Raw genomic sequence first — 17524 nt, 5'->3', positions numbered from 1 at the left:
GGATGGATTGGCTCTGCTCTCAATCTCCTTTGAAAATCTTCCATATCATAGAAGTGGAGTGAAGTATCTGTGATATTCGACCACACCGACTTAATTTTGCCCAATACATCAAAGCCCTTGAATCTTGTTGCCATTTTATTTGATGTATGATAGCAACAATTCAAACAACTATAATTGATACAAGGAGCAAACTCTGTAACTCAAAAATTACTTGAAAGCACTATTTAGTACAACAGCATAACAGTGAAACAGGAGTTTGAAAATCTGTTACTTCCCTTTTTATAAAATAACCTTAGATTTGCCTATTGAATTTCATAAATCATGCCACACGAGCAAAATTAAGGGTAAATCCATTGGATTGGTGGATGTAAAGGTTCTAACAGATTTATCTTTGTCTTTTCACTATTTCCGTTGGCTCAACGACAACTCTCATTAATTACCAATTTACTTCCCGTTTCATCCATCTTTCAAAAAAACACGAGCGGAGTACTTCCTTAGGAAAAATTTTCTTAGGTCAATTTTACTTGCAGAAACCTAATCGATCCACTAATTTGCTTCTATTTACTCACCCAAAATAATCTGCAACCAAATCACATACTTACCATGCTTGTAGGAATGACTTTCTCTGAAGTGTAGAAAATGGCCTTCGAGGGTAGAAAACTCGTAGCGGAGAAGAAGATTTCCGATTTTCCCTTTAAGCTTTCACTTTTTCCTTTCAACCCTAAGCACTTTACTAACAAATTTCAAGAAATATAAAAGAGGCTTCGTGGGTGAAAAATGGGGCCCACTTAGCAACTTTACTTCTCCATTTGGGCCTTTGCGGAAAATTTAACTCTTGGTTCGAAATCCGCCAAAGGAGAAGCTACTTCTGAATTTTCCACCGATGCTTACCCTGCTCATCTTAATGATTTTTGAGTAATTTTCGCTATGCAAACTTGATGATATTTGAATGATCTAACCATTATGCGGCTTACATACCCTTGTTTCAGCCTACCAGTAGCAACTATGGATCTCTGCGGAGTTTTACCTTCTGGGTGCAAAAACCCACAATGGAGAAGAAGAAACTTGTATTTCTGCCAATACTCATTGTTTTACTTCCTCCAACTTATTCACTTTATTCTAAGCCTCCAAAAAATGCAAAACTAGCTTTGAAAGTGAGGGGTGGGGCCCATTGGCTTTCTCAACTCCGTTACATACACCTCTTCAGAAAACTGATAACTGACTTCGAAGTCCGCAATGGAGAAGCTCTTTTTTGGTTTTCTGCCAATGCTTATCTCGATCATTTTCCAAGTTTTAAAATGGTTCTCGCTATGAGATCATGACATTACTTGAACGATCTTTCCATAACATGATTCACTTTACCTTGATGAAGCTCACAAATAGCATTTGCTAGTCTTTGCAGAAATCTACCTCTGGGGTGCAAAAATCCGCCGAAGAGAAGCTAGAACTTGATTTTTCACCGATTCAATTTTCTTTAACTCCAGATCAAATGAGCTGCATGGAAATCAAAAGATGTAGCACAAATCAAGAATCTCCATCGAGGATGGCTCTAAACTACCCCTAAGACTCATGACAACCAAGAAATACCCACCCGGGCTAAATGTGATACGGGAGAAGGGAAAAGATGAAAACTCGATGGAGAAACTCAGCACCTAAAGAAGAAAGACCTAGTGACCCGACTTGACAGAACGTAACATTAGTTCACTCTCCACTTTGCAAAAATTGTATATGGTGAAAAGTGGGGCAACATCACAATGAAGCTATAGTTTATAATAGAGGAGGCCACAACCTATAATGGAGATGCCTTTTATAGGGGAAGACATAACAAAGAAGTTGACCCTATGTCCAATGGTTAACTAAGAACAAAGACCCCAGCATCCAATCAAGAAGCTCACACTGAGTAGAAAATATGAAGCCATAAGTAGCAAAGAAAATGGAAGGTGACCTTGCAAAAATGCAAAAGAAAGGTAAGAAAGTAGCAGGGAGCTGTTTGGCATTTAACAAAGAGCAACCATGAGCATAAAGAAGCTACCCAAAATGAAAGATAGTTCACGCATGGAAGAAGAGCAAGTAGTAAACTAGGAGCTTTTATCCCACATCACCCATATGATGAATATTTTTGCTGTTTAAAAACCATTATACACAATATCTAATGTGTCCACAACAAAGAAGCCTTTTGTAAAGGCAAAGGCAAGCATAGGTGGGGGCCCACTCATCTGGCTAGTTGAATGAAAGGAATGAAATTTTGAACAAATATTTGCATAAGTAAGATGATGTTAGCAATTTCAAATGCGCTAAAAATGTTGAAAATTTGGGAAGGTGCCATGTCGCCATCAAAAAATGGCAAGGTTTTCTTGTAGTGACATAGCGACCTACTAAAAAACCTCAAAATCTAGCAAAGATGGTCATGGGTCCCATCTGTTTGATGTGATAGTTCAATAGTGAACCAGAGAATGACAAGTGGCAGCTAGGAAGTGATGTGGTGAGCAAGTTTTAATGATGCACCAGATTGTGCCACATGGCAGATCAGAGGGTCGTCGCTATGTTGATATAGAGAAGTTGCTCACTCATTAGTATAGTGACATAGCGAGTATGACTTGGCATCCAGGTGGTGGGATGATGTGGTGATGACAAAGATGAATGAGGTGATGCCACATGGTGCTAGCTATACAGGTGCGAACCAATTAGAATGTGCCACATGTCAAGAATGGTCAAACTAGGTTTGACCTAGATGAAGAATGGTGGGAAAATTTGAGAAAACATAAATTTTAATTTTTTATTAATTTTCCCTCAAAATCACGTGCAATCATCAGGAATTTTAAATAATGTTTGAACTTTAATATATTTTGAACTTTATGAGAAGTTTAAATTTTTGCAAAATGTGTGCAAACCTATGAATGGGAGCCTAAAACTTCAGAGGGCCATAACCTAGGCATTTTTTTATCCAAAATAGGTTTTCCAATATACCACTAGAACCGAGAGAATCCAAAATTTATGAATATGAGGTTAGATTGTGCATAGGTATTCACCAGTTCATGCTATAGGTCATTTTGTGAAATCTGAGGCATTGGTAGTAGAACAAGAAAATTTGATCATTGAGCATCAGAGTTGGTTACAGAGCAGATTTGAAAACTTTTTGAAGCTTAATTGTGGTAAAAGTAAGCTAGAAAAGATTATCTTGCATTCTAAAGGCTAGTTAACTAATTTTTACTTTTTACTTTGAGTTCAATTTGATATTAGAAATCAGTTATCTTTTTTACCAAATTTCTTAGATATTTGATGCACTTGAAAGCCAGAATCATGGGGATTTGATAGACAGTTATAGAGAGAAGGTAGAGAGAGGTTTTTTCATCTTCTTGGGAAGGAATTTTGAAGGGACACTTGTCAGTTATAGATTCAATCTGAGAATGGCTTCCTTCCTATATCTTTCTTTCTTCTTCTCGTTTGTAAGGTTGTTGGCAATTTTCTCTGGGTAATACTAGTAGGGTTCCAGTGTTTTACTATGAAACCATTTTCTTCAGCATATTCTCTCTTGTATGAATAGTAGTAGGAAGGATAATACAAATAGTTCAGATCTGTTAGGTGTTTTCATGTTTTCACTTCATGCATTTGGTTGTATTGTTTCAAGGAAATTAATACAAAGAGCAAAAGAATTTCATTAGTTTCATTCTGATTCTCATCTCTAGTCTCAATGAATTGTCAATGTTTTATGATCTTTGAACAAAGAGCTTAGGTCATAGTTGTTGTCCCTTAAGGTTGTTTTATTGTTTCTTACGACTCAAGGAGTTATGTAAATGCTTCAGTAAATCAACAGGGTTGCAAGTTTATTGAGAAGGATATCATGTAAGAATGAGGTTTGGATTGAGCATCGATGTTTATTTACAAGGTAAATAGATAGATCGTATATCTGAATATATACCTAAGTATCAAATATCCATATGTATGCATTTGATTCATGGATTTTACCAATGGATTAGGCACTAGTCAATTACATGATCATTAAAGTCTTACTGCTGAATATCTGATGGTTTGTTGAATTCAACATTATTAATCAAATGTTCTTTCCCTTTCATGTTGAAGAACTTAAATGTGATGCCCTCACTTAGCTTGTGAATTTCCTAGATTTGCAACTTGCTACTATAGATCTATGTTATTACATGAGTTATTAGGAGATATAGGGGTTCTCATTTGTTTAATAGATTTAGGGATATGTTTTGCACTGGTACGGTATCAATTGAATTTGAGGTCTACCCACCTAGGTTTAGCAGAGCCTAAAGAAGAAGAAGGAGTTATGCCTTATAGTTGGCTCAAGACTATAGTCTAGTGTATATATCATAGGAAGTTGCTAGCCTTAGATGCATTTATCTAGTTTCTTGGTTATTTACAAAATTGTTAAATTAGGAGCCAACAGGTACATCATTTAATATCATACAAATATATAAATTTCAAATGGGTTCAAATAGTTGATTAATTGAAATTTTTTATTTAAATTAAATTTTACTGATTTATCCTCAATTCTTCAAAATACATATGATTTTAACCTTGAAACCCTTGCTAATTTAGTGAAAGGCTTGATTAAAAGATGTGCCTAATTTTAGATGTTTACAAATGCTCCTCTTTGAACTGATATGCATATCATATTGGTTTTGATCCAAGTTGAAAAACCTGATGTTTGATGATCTAAAAAAAAACTTGGATGCCCTAGTTTGATTGGCTGGAGTAGAATGGATTAAATGGTTGAAGAACTTGGAAGAGAAACTTAGATGATGATGATTGATATTGATATGTTGCCCCCTCAAAAATGAAATTGAAAAAATCCAATTGTATTTCTGAAAAATAATGATGAAAAGACTGTAGAACATGATAAGAGTGGGTACACTAAAGAACTAGATCACACAAAAAATTGAGATAACGTGGTAGTGTAATCACCAAGTGATATGGAAGATCAATCAAAGAGGTCAAATAGATGAAATAGTCCCATCTCAGGATTTAGAGTTGGGAAAACTAATGTGTCCTGGCTCAAGATATAGAGTTGGACAAATAACGGGTTCATGATAGAACTAATAGCTAGATAGCTAGATGTGGTTGACTTAGATTGATGGAGGATAATCACTTGCAATGAAAAATTGATGTAATTTTTTGGAATATTGTGTAAATAAGCCCATGGAAGACAACTTAGGTCCTTTAGTGCACATAATGCACATAACTGAGATTAAATCTAAGTTGGTAGATTTGGATGAATCTTGTTTAGACAAGGGTTTCATCAATGAAACTAGAGAGAAGGCAATGCTTTATCAAATGTGAAGAGATGGGATGGATGCAATGGTTTAGAGATTGGTGTGGTAGAAATAGGAGAGAATTCCAATGAATTAGGTGGCACCAATCATATGAGATATGTGATCAAAAGATGAAGGCATGGGTGCCTTTAATGAAGAAGAATTTATATATTAAACATAGATTATTTTGGTGCCCCTAGTGATAGGATTAAATGATGACAATGGATAAATTGTTCTAAATGAGCATGGATGCACCATTGTGTTTGATGATGAATTGGAGATAAGGGACTTGTTGAGATAATGGGTGTTGCACACATTGCATAATATTGTTATTTTATTATTTTATTTTTATTATGTAATGTTGTACCTAGATGGACGTGCAACATGTAAAGATTCTCATGAAATATTCTTGATGAGTTGTATTGTAACATTGTGATAATATTTTATGTAATTATTTAATATTGGGGGAAAGAATTAAATGCCCAATATTAAATGTGGGGTCAGTGGGTTAGGTAGCACATGGTTTTAGCACATCATTTATGTAATACCACTTGGTGGTTTTGTGGGACTTGCTACTATATAAGCAACCACAAGGGTAGTTGTTGTAGAGAGAGAGAGAGTGACAAGGAGAAGACAAAAGGCAAGAGTCGAGCGGGACAAGGCTTGACAGGTTAGCCAAGGGAGCATTTGTGAAGGTTGACAGCATGGCACGGGATGTGTGGATTCATGCTTGTTCACATAGTTTGCTCGGTTGTGGCTATGGCCATGAAGGCTTCCATGGTTGTATGACAATGGTATTTTTGCTGAATAATACATGATGATGGATGCTTTTGGAGGCTGGATTTTTCCCTCAATGAGGGTTTCCCAGGGTATATCTTGTGTCACAATTTTGTGGGTATGTTGTCTATTCTCTTGCATGTGGATTTTAATTTCGTGTTTATTTTAGATCTATTATGGGTTATGTGGAAACGGTTATATTCTTTATTGCCAAGTTTCCTTACAAGTGGTATCAAAGCTATGGTTTTATTATTGTAACCCTAGATTGAATCCATGGGAATGCATGAGAGGATAAAAGAAAGGGCAAGATATATGAATGATTTATTGCAGATCTGAGGGTTTTGAGTTTGCTGTTGTGATGGGATGTTAAAAGATTTGGGCATGTGAAATTGTTGGACAATTTTTTTATTTTTTTTTCGGATGTTTCATTTAAAATGAGGGTTTTAGGGGTAGCTTGCAGAAATGACCTCCTGGGTAAAAATAGACCTCACCATTGGATCCGAGTCGACATTTCCATAAAATTTGATATATAATATGCCCTAGTTTGGCCATGTTAAGAGGAAATGAAAGAGTTTTTTGGTTTCAGCCCATGATGGCCGTCAAATTTAATCCTGTCGAAATTTTCGTAACTGAAAAAATAAAAAATGAAAAATCGTACTGAAAATGGTAAAAAGACTGTCTTAGTAAAACAGCCATAACTTTTTCTCAGAATATCAGATTTCAGAGTTCTTATAGGCATTGGAAAGCTAATTCAGAGCACTACAACATGGCATAGGTTTGGTTCTATGATTTTGATATTTTGTCAGGTTTTGAGAGCCCTAAAGTCAAATGTTATTTATTTTGAGCACAGATTAGGGCATAACTTGGGCATACGGAGTCAGATTTTGGACTTCGAGTAGTCAACAGAAAGCTCTTGGAGAGCTCTACACATTGGTTCAAATTTGGTGCAGGTTTGGCATGATTTATTTGTTGATATATTGATCTAAACAGTTTATAGGTATATTTTGACTATGGTAACATTGTGAGTTTATGGCATTGGAAATTTAAGATTTGATGTCATTGTATACTCAGTTCGTATTTCAGATTGGTCTCATGATGATATGATTATCAGTGTTTGGTTTGGATATGCATGATGACTTGTTGGATCTACAAGTTGTGCAGTGTTGTAAGCGGTCTATACTTACAAGTTGCATTTATAGCTTGGTTATGGGTTGTCTTTGCCCATTGATCTTTCATTATTGATGCATATTCAGATTGGTGGCTTGGATTTGGGTTGTCTATGCCCTAAGTCACATGATTTACTATTTTCTTCATGTAGAAGGGATGAGATGTTGTTGCCAGGTACAATCATGGTGGAGGATTGTGGTTGACTATGCTGACAGGTTGGACATATTGAGAGCCAGATGCTCAGTTCATGGATGTGATCATGGTGTCATGGATTTTGGCATGACATGATTGGTTATACAGGTACATCCTTGATGTTTATTAGCTTGAATTTTTTGATTTGGTTATGGTGGTATATCTTCTTGGTAGAGGATCATGGTTATTTGGTTTCTTTTTGAGGAGCTCATGATGTGCACTTTGAGTTCTTTGATGGTTTGATACCTTGGTTGATTCTCATGGTTAGAGGATGGGTTTTTCATCATGATGTCATGGATAGCTTGGATACATAGTTTAGTAAGAGCTTGTGACAGTGATGAGGTGACAGTGCAGGATTAGTTCTTGGTTTGGTTTGGATCTTCATGTAGGAGATGGATTTTATGATGCCATAGGTGACTTGGTACCACGGTTGAGTGGGAGTTTTTTTGGCATTGATATATTTATTGAGTGTTTGTAGATGTTGGAGGTTTGTCTTAGATCCTGTTGCTATAGAAGCATCTTTGACATTTGCATGGTGCACTTGTTATCTTCATGGTGTTTGAAGATGGTTAGATCTTGAGGACTCATGAAGTTCTTGGTTATCTTCATGGTATGTGGAGATGGTTCTTCCTAGTATGTGGAGATGGTTTTTCTTCATGGTGTGTGGAGATGGTTGCATCTTGAGGACTCACAGCGTTCTTGGTTAAGGTGTGGTTTATACTTTTATTTGGCATGTTATCCTTGGTGTAAGGATGGTTTCATTATTATGTCATGGTATACTCTTGATACGCGTTTAGAGTTGTGACATGTTATGATATGTTCATGTGGAGCATGTTATCTCTTTAGTTGAGATGGTTAGATCATGTTGTCATGTTTATGTTCCTGAGGCCATGGTTGGAACTTTGACATTGATCTTGGTTTAGTTTCTTGGTATTGAGTACACTGATCATAAGCTGGATACTTCATGATATTGCTATGTTGCATTTGGAGTTGGCATGGATTGATTGGTTACAGGTGCTCATGGATACTTAGAGACGGTGGTGACGCTGATTTCTCTTGGATTAGAGAAGTATTTGTTGGGACGGTTGTTGGTTTCAGCAGGAAGTCCGAGGGGCAGTCACCTGATATGGACTTGAGAGGAGATTGTTCTTAGATGAGTCTTGGTTGGAGACTTGGGTATCTTGATGAGCATTCTCATTCCCCACTCTTGGTCTACTCGGCGGTTTTCTACTTGAGAGGTATAGCCCATTGTTTTTTCTCAGGTGCATTATATTTATGCTTATCTTTCATGGACATGGATCTTGAGCTATGGTACATGAGTTAGTTCTGGAGGGTTCATTTGAGAGATGGTTTAGCATTGGTTATCTCCATGTGCATATGTTGTTATGCTGGTTGAGTTTGGGAGATGGTTTTATATTGGGCATATTCCTTGGATTAGGAATGGTTATTCCTTGGTTTAGGAATGGGTTTATTGAGTTTGATTTTCTTGTGAGAGGCTTACATCCATGATGAGTTATATGGTATGGTTTGGGTGTTGTTGAGGCTTCTTTTTGGGGTTTTATGGAGGAGATCATACTTGCACAGTTTACATCTAGAGGTGTGTGTAGAAGGACATGATACAGGTTATGATTTGCATGGTTTCTCTGGTCTTGGTTATCTTCTTGGATGTTCAGTTTTTCTTACATTGGATTTGAGATTGGTTAGAGATTGTGATCACTGGTTTGTGCTCATGTTTGTCATGTGAGAGATGACATGGTTATTTCTTTATCTCTTTCCTTTGTTGGTTGTGGAGAATTTGGGAGACTGTTGGAGACTTGTTATGAGAGTTATTCTTGTAGGATATTGGTTTATGTATTGTGGATGTCCTTGATACTACATGGATTCACTGTTGGGCCCATTTGCCGTTGCACCAAAAGCCATGACTATTAGTGAACATGGAACACCACATAATTAACCACCTGTGGGCAGGGGAGCGCATCGTATCACCCAACAATCTCCCCCTCAACGCGCATACCAGGTGCTTACGTGGGTCGAGAAGGCACCGGGGAGATTTGAACCCACGACCAGGCCAAAACTAGGCTTTGATACCAATTGTAGGGCCCATTTGTCATTGCACCAAAAGCCATGACTATTAGTGAACATGGAACACCACATAATTAACCACCTGTGGGCAGGGGAGCACGTCGCATCACCCAACATTCACTTCTTTGAGATGTTGTTGAGTGGATTGGTTATAGATTTGACATTATCTTTTGCAGTGGGAGCTTCTTGGTATATATGTGGCAGGTATTTCTCTTGAGGCTTGTGATTGCAGGTTGCAGATTGGATATGTTGGTGATATGAGATTCACTTGTTATACCTTTGAGGTATGGATAGTTGGATGGGTTTGGCACTTTACTGTGGGTGCTATTTCAGCTATGGATATTTTGACAGCTATGGATACATGTGATTACCTTTGGATTAGGTTATTTGTGCTTGGAATTTTAGTTGGTACAGGATTTTATGATCTTCTAATGCGACAGGTTGGGTGGTTTTTCTCTTTGGATGGCTTCTATGTATGTCCAATGGGAGTGGCATAATAGGAGGTGAGATCATTCATGTTTGAGATGCTGGATACTTTGATTTTGTTGCGAGTACCAGGATGGAGCACATGGTGTATTTTGATCCATGATGGTGGATGTGCTTGGAGGGATTGTTCCCTTGTTCATTTATGTGGCTACGGATTGACCCTATGTAATGTATACAACAAGTGGGAGATTGTTGAGATAATGGGTGTTGCACACATTGCATAATATTGTTATTTTATTATTTTATTTTTATTATGTAATGTTGTACCTAGATGGACGTGCAACATGTAAAGATTCCCATGAAATATTCTTGATGAGTTGTATTGTAACATTGTGATAATATTTTATGTAATTATTTAATATTGGGGGAAAAGAATTAAATGCCCAATATTAAATGTGGGGTCAGTGGGTTAGGTAGCACATGGTTTTAGCACATCGTTTATGTAGTACCACTTGGTGGTTTTGTGGGACTTGCTACTATATAAGCAACCACAAGGGTAGTTGTTGTATAGAGAGAGAGAGAGTGACAAGGAGAAGACAAAAGGCAAGAGTCGAGCGAGACAAGGCTTGACAGGTTAGCCAAGGGAGCATTTGTGAAGGTTGAAAGCATGGCATGGGATGTGTGGATTCATGCTTGTTCACATAGTTTGCTCGGTTGTGGCTATGGCCATGAAGGCTTCCATGGTTGTATGACAATGGTATTTTTGCTGAATAATACATGATGATGGATGCTTTTGGAGGTTGGGTTTTTCCCTCAATGAGGGTTTCCCAGGGTATATCTTGTGTCACAATTTTGTGGGTATGTTGTCTATTCTCTTGCATGTGGATTTTAATTTTGTGTTTATTTCAGATCTATTATGGGTTATGTGGAAACGGTTATATTCTTTATTGCCAAGTTTCCTTACAGGACTTTAATTGGACACATTGGTAGATTGATGATCTTGCTGTTGAGCAAGATAGTTTCTTTGATATCAAGTGTCCTTAGGGTCATGAATAGAGGGTAAACCTCAAACTTTATACCAAAACTTTGGAGGCAAAACAAGAATTGAAGGAATGAAATGCAAACTTGGGCAACATTTAATACAATGAAAACCTAAGTTATGAAATGCAACTAATTGTCCCTTTTTCTAAAGAGATGCCTTTTTAATTATCATCATTGAGCACTAAAACATGATATAGTACAATTACCACTAGTTCAACCATGGCAATATGAATACTTTATCATTCTGAGTAAACAAAAAGTAAACTATGTACAAGAAAGAAAACTATTTACATTATGTACAATATTGACAATAAGTTACAAATTGCTACAGTATTTAACAAACACTACAAATAGAAAGCAAAGAAAAGATCCATGATTTCATCCTGGCATCTCTAGTCTCGGACATCATTAAGTTACTAGAAATCATGGCATAAGAGAAAATAAGCATTTTTCAATCCTTTGTAGTTGTGGTTGTGTGTGAAGCAAGCGTAATATACAATAATTTGTACAATAAATGGGAATGTGGTCCCCACTTGGAAGAATAAAAGTTGTGATAAAAATAGTGGTAGGAAGTATTTGTGCAAGTTGATTGTGGTATTGATGGCATATGTTGATGTTTTTGTGATTTTTGGAAAATGTTTTAAATGTTTTGGAAATTTTTGAAAAATATTTAAATGTTTTGTAATTTTTGATATATATTAGGATGTTTTTGGAATTTTTGAAAAATATGGGTATGTTTTCGGAATTTTTGAAAAATATATGAATGTTTTTGGAATTTTTGAAAAATACATGAATATTTTTGGAATTCTTGAAAAATATGGGAATGTTTTTGGAAAATTTTTAATACATATTTGAATGTTTTTGACATTTTTGAAAAAAAAATGTTGGAAAGGTTTTAATCTCTATAAAAGTGAAAACAATATGATCTGTAGAGGAAGAAAAACCTTTACTTATTTGCAGGGAGCTAAATGTTCACGTGGGCTCGTAATGAAAGATGAGTATACATTTGCATAACATTTGGAGGGTCTTGATATGTAAGGCATAATTCTGCATATATTAATAGCCTTTATAGACAATTACAAGGCCAACATTGGGATGTTTGTCTAGGTGTGTTTCAAGATGGATACTCTCAAGGCCTATGGAAAGGCATTTGGGCCTAAAAAGGCACTTCAGGGGCCTAAAAAAGGTGCTTGAGGGGCCTAAAAAAGGTGATTGGGCCTAAAAAAGGTGTGTGAGCCTAAAAAGGCATTTGGGGGGAGCCAAGCTCTCATACTTACGCTTACTTATTCTATGCCCTTGGTTGAGTGAGGATGAAAGAGTCCAATGGATATCTAGGCTTTCAAGATAGCATCAATATTTGTCAAAAGGGGTGAGACCAATTGTGGCCACTACACCATAAATAAGACTAATGATCCATTGGGAATTGTTATACTTGACAAGAGGAAGGAAAATGGAACACCTCTTGTGCTAATCATGTTGTGCCAAATTTTTCAAAGCCCTGTGAGATGTTTTAGGACATAACTATGTTGCTTCTTAATATCAGTGAGGCATGTTAGATTTAAATATTTCATGTCTTGTCATATAGCCTATTTGAACTAAAGTGAGCCACATTTGATAGAAATTTTGAGGTGTTCTTAATTTTATTTTTGAGCTTTCATGGCTATTTTTGGCAATTATGATCCCCTTTTGAATGGTTTTGGTAATTTTTTACAATTTTTTGAATTTTTTTGAGAATTTTCGATAATTTTTGAATGTTTTTGACAATTTTCAACAAATTTTGAATGTTTTTGATGATTAACAATTTTTGAATGTTTTTGATGATTTTTAACAATTTTTGAATGTTTTTGATGATGGTGGGAGTGAGACGAGAATGTGAGTGAGATTTGTTGGACTATGGAGATAACCAAGATCATTTGGATGCACCTAAAGAGTCAAGGAGACCAAAGTGTGCTAAAAGGGCTAAGAGCAAGCTTAGGGAGCTATATTGGAGATGATGTAGGCAAAAAGGATCTTTAAAACATCAAACAAATTAAATAAAAGCTAAAATGGATAGTGGGAATCATTGGTCATGGCAGATAGCTGAGATGTGCATTGATTTTCTTGCAATTCATGTCTATGGCATCTCAATACATAATCTAACTCCATGTTTCCCCTAATTGGTTGTTCTACCCTTTTTTGTTGTGCTATTAACTATCTTTGCAGTTGTAAACTTTGTTGGATGCCAAGTAACCACTGAACTATAACCTACAAGTGTTTCTTGATTGGGTATATGTGAAATTAACTCGACTGTGCTAGGTAAGTCTACGACTTTCTTGATTTTTTTTCAGAATTGAAGGACTTGTGTTGTTTAGGGAAGTCCAAAGGTGCTATCTCTCATTCCTTTTCAAACCCAAGGTGGCATTTCTCACTTCTTTTATACCATCATTTTCTTTTTCTTTTTCTATTTTTTGGTGCTGTGGATTTTTTTGAGTTTTTGATTTTTCGATTTGATTTTTTTTCTTTTTAAAGACATTACTAATTCTCAAGCAAGATCACATTATTTTTTCCTGAATTTCTAGCACGACATAGGGTGGTATAAATAAACAAGTTGATGGATAAGATGAATAAGTGAAAATGCCCAAGTAGGTGAATGTTATCCTTAGGGACTATCTCTTTAAGATTACCCAAGCTAGGAAAAGGTAGTAACATATGAAGCTTGTTTTGGATAAGAAATTTAAGTCAACAAGCTATATAGCATATAGGCACTGACCTGATGCCATGAAGGTATGTAGTTCCAAAAGAGAAAACATGTCAAGCAATTTGTAAGAACCAATTTTTATTTATTTATTTTTAATTGATCAAGACCAAGGGTTCAATAAGATAGGATAGCAATAGGATGGGATTATTAAGATGGAGCTAGGTATGGAGGCCAATAAATGTGGCATACACAAGATTGTGATAGGGATAAGATAGTCAATGCTCACATATAGCTCAACTTTATCAAGATCAAAGGTGAAAGAGCGGATAGAGGGATGATGGAAGAATTACACATGATGCCTATTTGCTAGATTTTCATCATGGTACTTGTCCAAAGTGCCACAAGAAGTGGTTTTCATCATATGATGGATTTATTTTTCTTTACTTTTGCTACCAAGGTACTTGTTTACCAAGTTTTTACCAAGGTACTTTTTCTTTTCTTTTCTTTCTTTTTGAAGGACTTTAAGCCATTTTTTCTTTGAATAATGCTCCTCATTAGAGGATATGTTAAGAAAGGTCAAGGTCACTAAAAGGTATGCTCAAAGATGTTGATAAGCTAAGGAAAGGGAGATGGTAGAGAAGATAGGGGTAGACAAAGGATAAGGTTGTATGCATTGGATGGATAGAAGGAGTATGGATAATAGGGAAGTTTAGGCTTCAAAAGATTGTAGAAGAGTGGGTGTAAAAGTGGGTAAGATCAGCAAAGACACACACATTGAAGGTTAGTGGGATGATATAATAGATATAGTTGAAATAGCTTGAGATATGGATTTTGGAGATGGTAGAATACTTTTGGAAGTTGGTGGAGTGGAAAGCATTAGAAGTTGTTTGGAAGAAAATGGAGTGGGAGTCTTTGGAATTCTGAATGTTAACTTTTCTTTGTTCTCAATATTCAAGTCTTTCAAAAGAGACTTGGGAATCCATATAGATTTCAATTCTTCCTTGCCTTTGGATACTTCAAAATGCATATATTCAACAATGAGTTTAGGAATCCATATATGCTTGATTTTTGTTCTTTTTATTTTTTGAACAATGGGTTTAGGAACCCATATTTTCTTTGTTTTTGTGGATGATTTAGAACACATTAGTGACAAAATAATAATTGAAACACATAAAAATCTATTTTCAAATGATCTTTTCAATCAGATATCAACACTACTCTATTAGCTCTTGTTGGTTGGGTTTAGCCTAGGAGAAACCTCATTTCAGCCACAATGTTCTTCAAACAGTATCGACCATACTAAATGGAAGTGTCCCTAAGTGTCTCTAAGCACTACCGGGCTATGATCTTTGACATAAATACAAAAGTCATGACATATTTTTCCTTTACATGTCTTATTACATCAAAATAAGTGACATATGATTACATGTTATAATGAATTTGATAAACATGTTACAATTTTCTATATAAAATAATGAACGTTCATGTGTTTTTGTTAATTGCAAGAAAGTAAGTTGAAATACAAGTTTGTATGCAACACATTGAACAAGTTGGATGAAAATCCAAGTTTAATGTATATCAAAATGAACTATATATTATGTCATATCAATCATATAGTTACAAAAATATATTATGTCTCATCAGTACAATACAAAACTTGAATATCGGATAAATGCTAAATGTGTACAATAGAAATGTTGAATGTGCACAATAAAAATCTAGAATATACAATAAAAAAGTTGAATATCGACAAATGTAGAATGTGTACAATAGAAATATTGAATGTGCACAATACAAATCTCAAATATATATAATACAAAAGTCAAATATATGTCAATGTCATGTGGTGACCACAACTACATATGCATATCACTATCAATATATATGACTATGCAAGATCATCAAAATTGAGCCTCTTTGATACAATTTGTGGCTTGCCAAGTGTCTACAGAAGAAAAATTAAAATACACAATCAAATATCTTATCTATAAGTAATATGAAAATAACTAGAAATTGGGTTCTAAATTGTGGATAGATAATTTGTTCATTACCTCATCCCTTTGTCCCACAATTGGACTGAATGATAGTGCTAATGGGCTCCTTCATTGATGGGTGGAAGTCCTAATAAAATGATGAGGTAGAGTGATGATGGGAGATACAAATATCGATGAATCAATGCTCATGGGAGGAACAACCATCAATGAATCAGTGCTAGTATTAGGTCCAACCTGTATGGTAAACAATAAGATGTTAGCATTATATAGTGGCATTAGGGATTCCAAATAGAGTAAACAAATAAAAAATATACTGCAACCTAAGCTAGATCTCCTATGCTAGTAGGAGGTACAACCACTGATGAAGTAATGTTGGTATTGTATGCACCCTAAAATGGTCACCTAGACTATGGACCCCCATTATTCTATTTATCAATTATTGGCTTTCCTAAATCAAATAGTTTGCAATATTTTATTAAATCAATTTAAATCAAATTTGGTTATTTATTTTTCTAAGGTTGATCATTTTATCTTAAGTCTTTCTTAATTAAAGGAAAATCTCCCTTTTAACTAAATAAAATAAGTCCCCATTTAATTAAAATAAAACCTCTCTTTTAATTAAATTCATCCACATTTAATTAATTAAGAGAAAAACCCCTCTTTTAATTTAATTAAATATTTCCTATTTAATTAAAAGAACTTGCTCCCTTTTAATTAAATAAATCCCACGTGAAAAAGGAAATGAAAAAAAAAAATTAAATAATTTCCTTTTTCCTTCCCTCATTTAATTCTTCTCCTCTTTTCTCATTGGTGGAATTTTGTCTCACATGGATCAAACTCTATTATCCCATATTGGTTGTGAGAAGCCTCCCACCACCACATTTTCCTTTATAAGGGAGAGCCCTCTCCTCATTTTTGATATCCACAATTATTCTATTGTTATGATCTATGATTATACATCCATGATTATACTATTGTTATGCTACATGTTTGGAAAGCGATTTTTGAAGGAGTTTGAATACTAAAAATTTTTGTGCAGAACTTCTATCTTCTTGTCTTCTTCTCTCATGAATCCATGGCTTCCATCATGAGGTTTCACCCTTGCATTTGCATATTAGCTTAGATCCATATTTTTTTCATAAATTAGTATTGCATTGGTATTGTATTTCCTTTCTTGCATTGTTTTACATTGCTATCATATAGATTAGTTTTCATCTCCATTTGCATGCATTTTGTTTCCTTGAATCTCTTATTTTATGGTGTACTTGCATGGGCACAAACTAGGTCAAACTGAGGGCGTCCATTACAAATCCTTGCACTCCATGAATAGAGAGCTATGCACCACCATTTAAGACCTTATTTTTGAGAAATGTTAAGTACAATGACTCATAGAAGTGTGCTCACATTTTAGGCATACATTTTGGCACCCACCATGGGGCAACCCACCTTTACTTGTTGGTTTTGGGTATTTTTGGAGTTATCCTCCTTGTGCAGATTTGCTTGGAGATTAAAAAATTCTAGATCTGAAAGATTTGATCATATCTCCCAAATAGTTAGGTATTTTGATCTGAATTTTGTTTACAAATTGGCCACATATCAAACAAGCTTTAGTCCAATTTTTAGATTTTTCTAAGATATTTTAAATTTTTTATAATTTTTTCTTTATTTTTAATGAAAAATCATTTGAAGGAGCAATCCAATTTTTTTTTTTAGAAATGTCTTCATTTTGGGAAAGCTCTCTAAATTCTAAAAAGAGCTAGTTCTTTGCGTTTTGATTTAGAAATCATATTATGGATCAATAATTTGATTTGCAAAAACTAGTTTATTTTGACAAAATGGCTCCCTAGGGCACAAATAAAAAGATATTTTTAAAATTATGACATTTTTAGAAA

This window comes from Cupressus sempervirens, chromosome 9 (genome assembly GCF_028749045.1).
Source record: "Cupressus sempervirens isolate cs-2001-9-10 chromosome 9, ASM2874904v1, whole genome shotgun sequence".
Taxonomy (NCBI): Eukaryota; Viridiplantae; Streptophyta; class Pinopsida; order Cupressales; family Cupressaceae; genus Cupressus; species Cupressus sempervirens.
The sequence above is the reverse complement of the archived record's forward strand: the minus strand, read 5'-3'. Positions refer to the sequence as shown.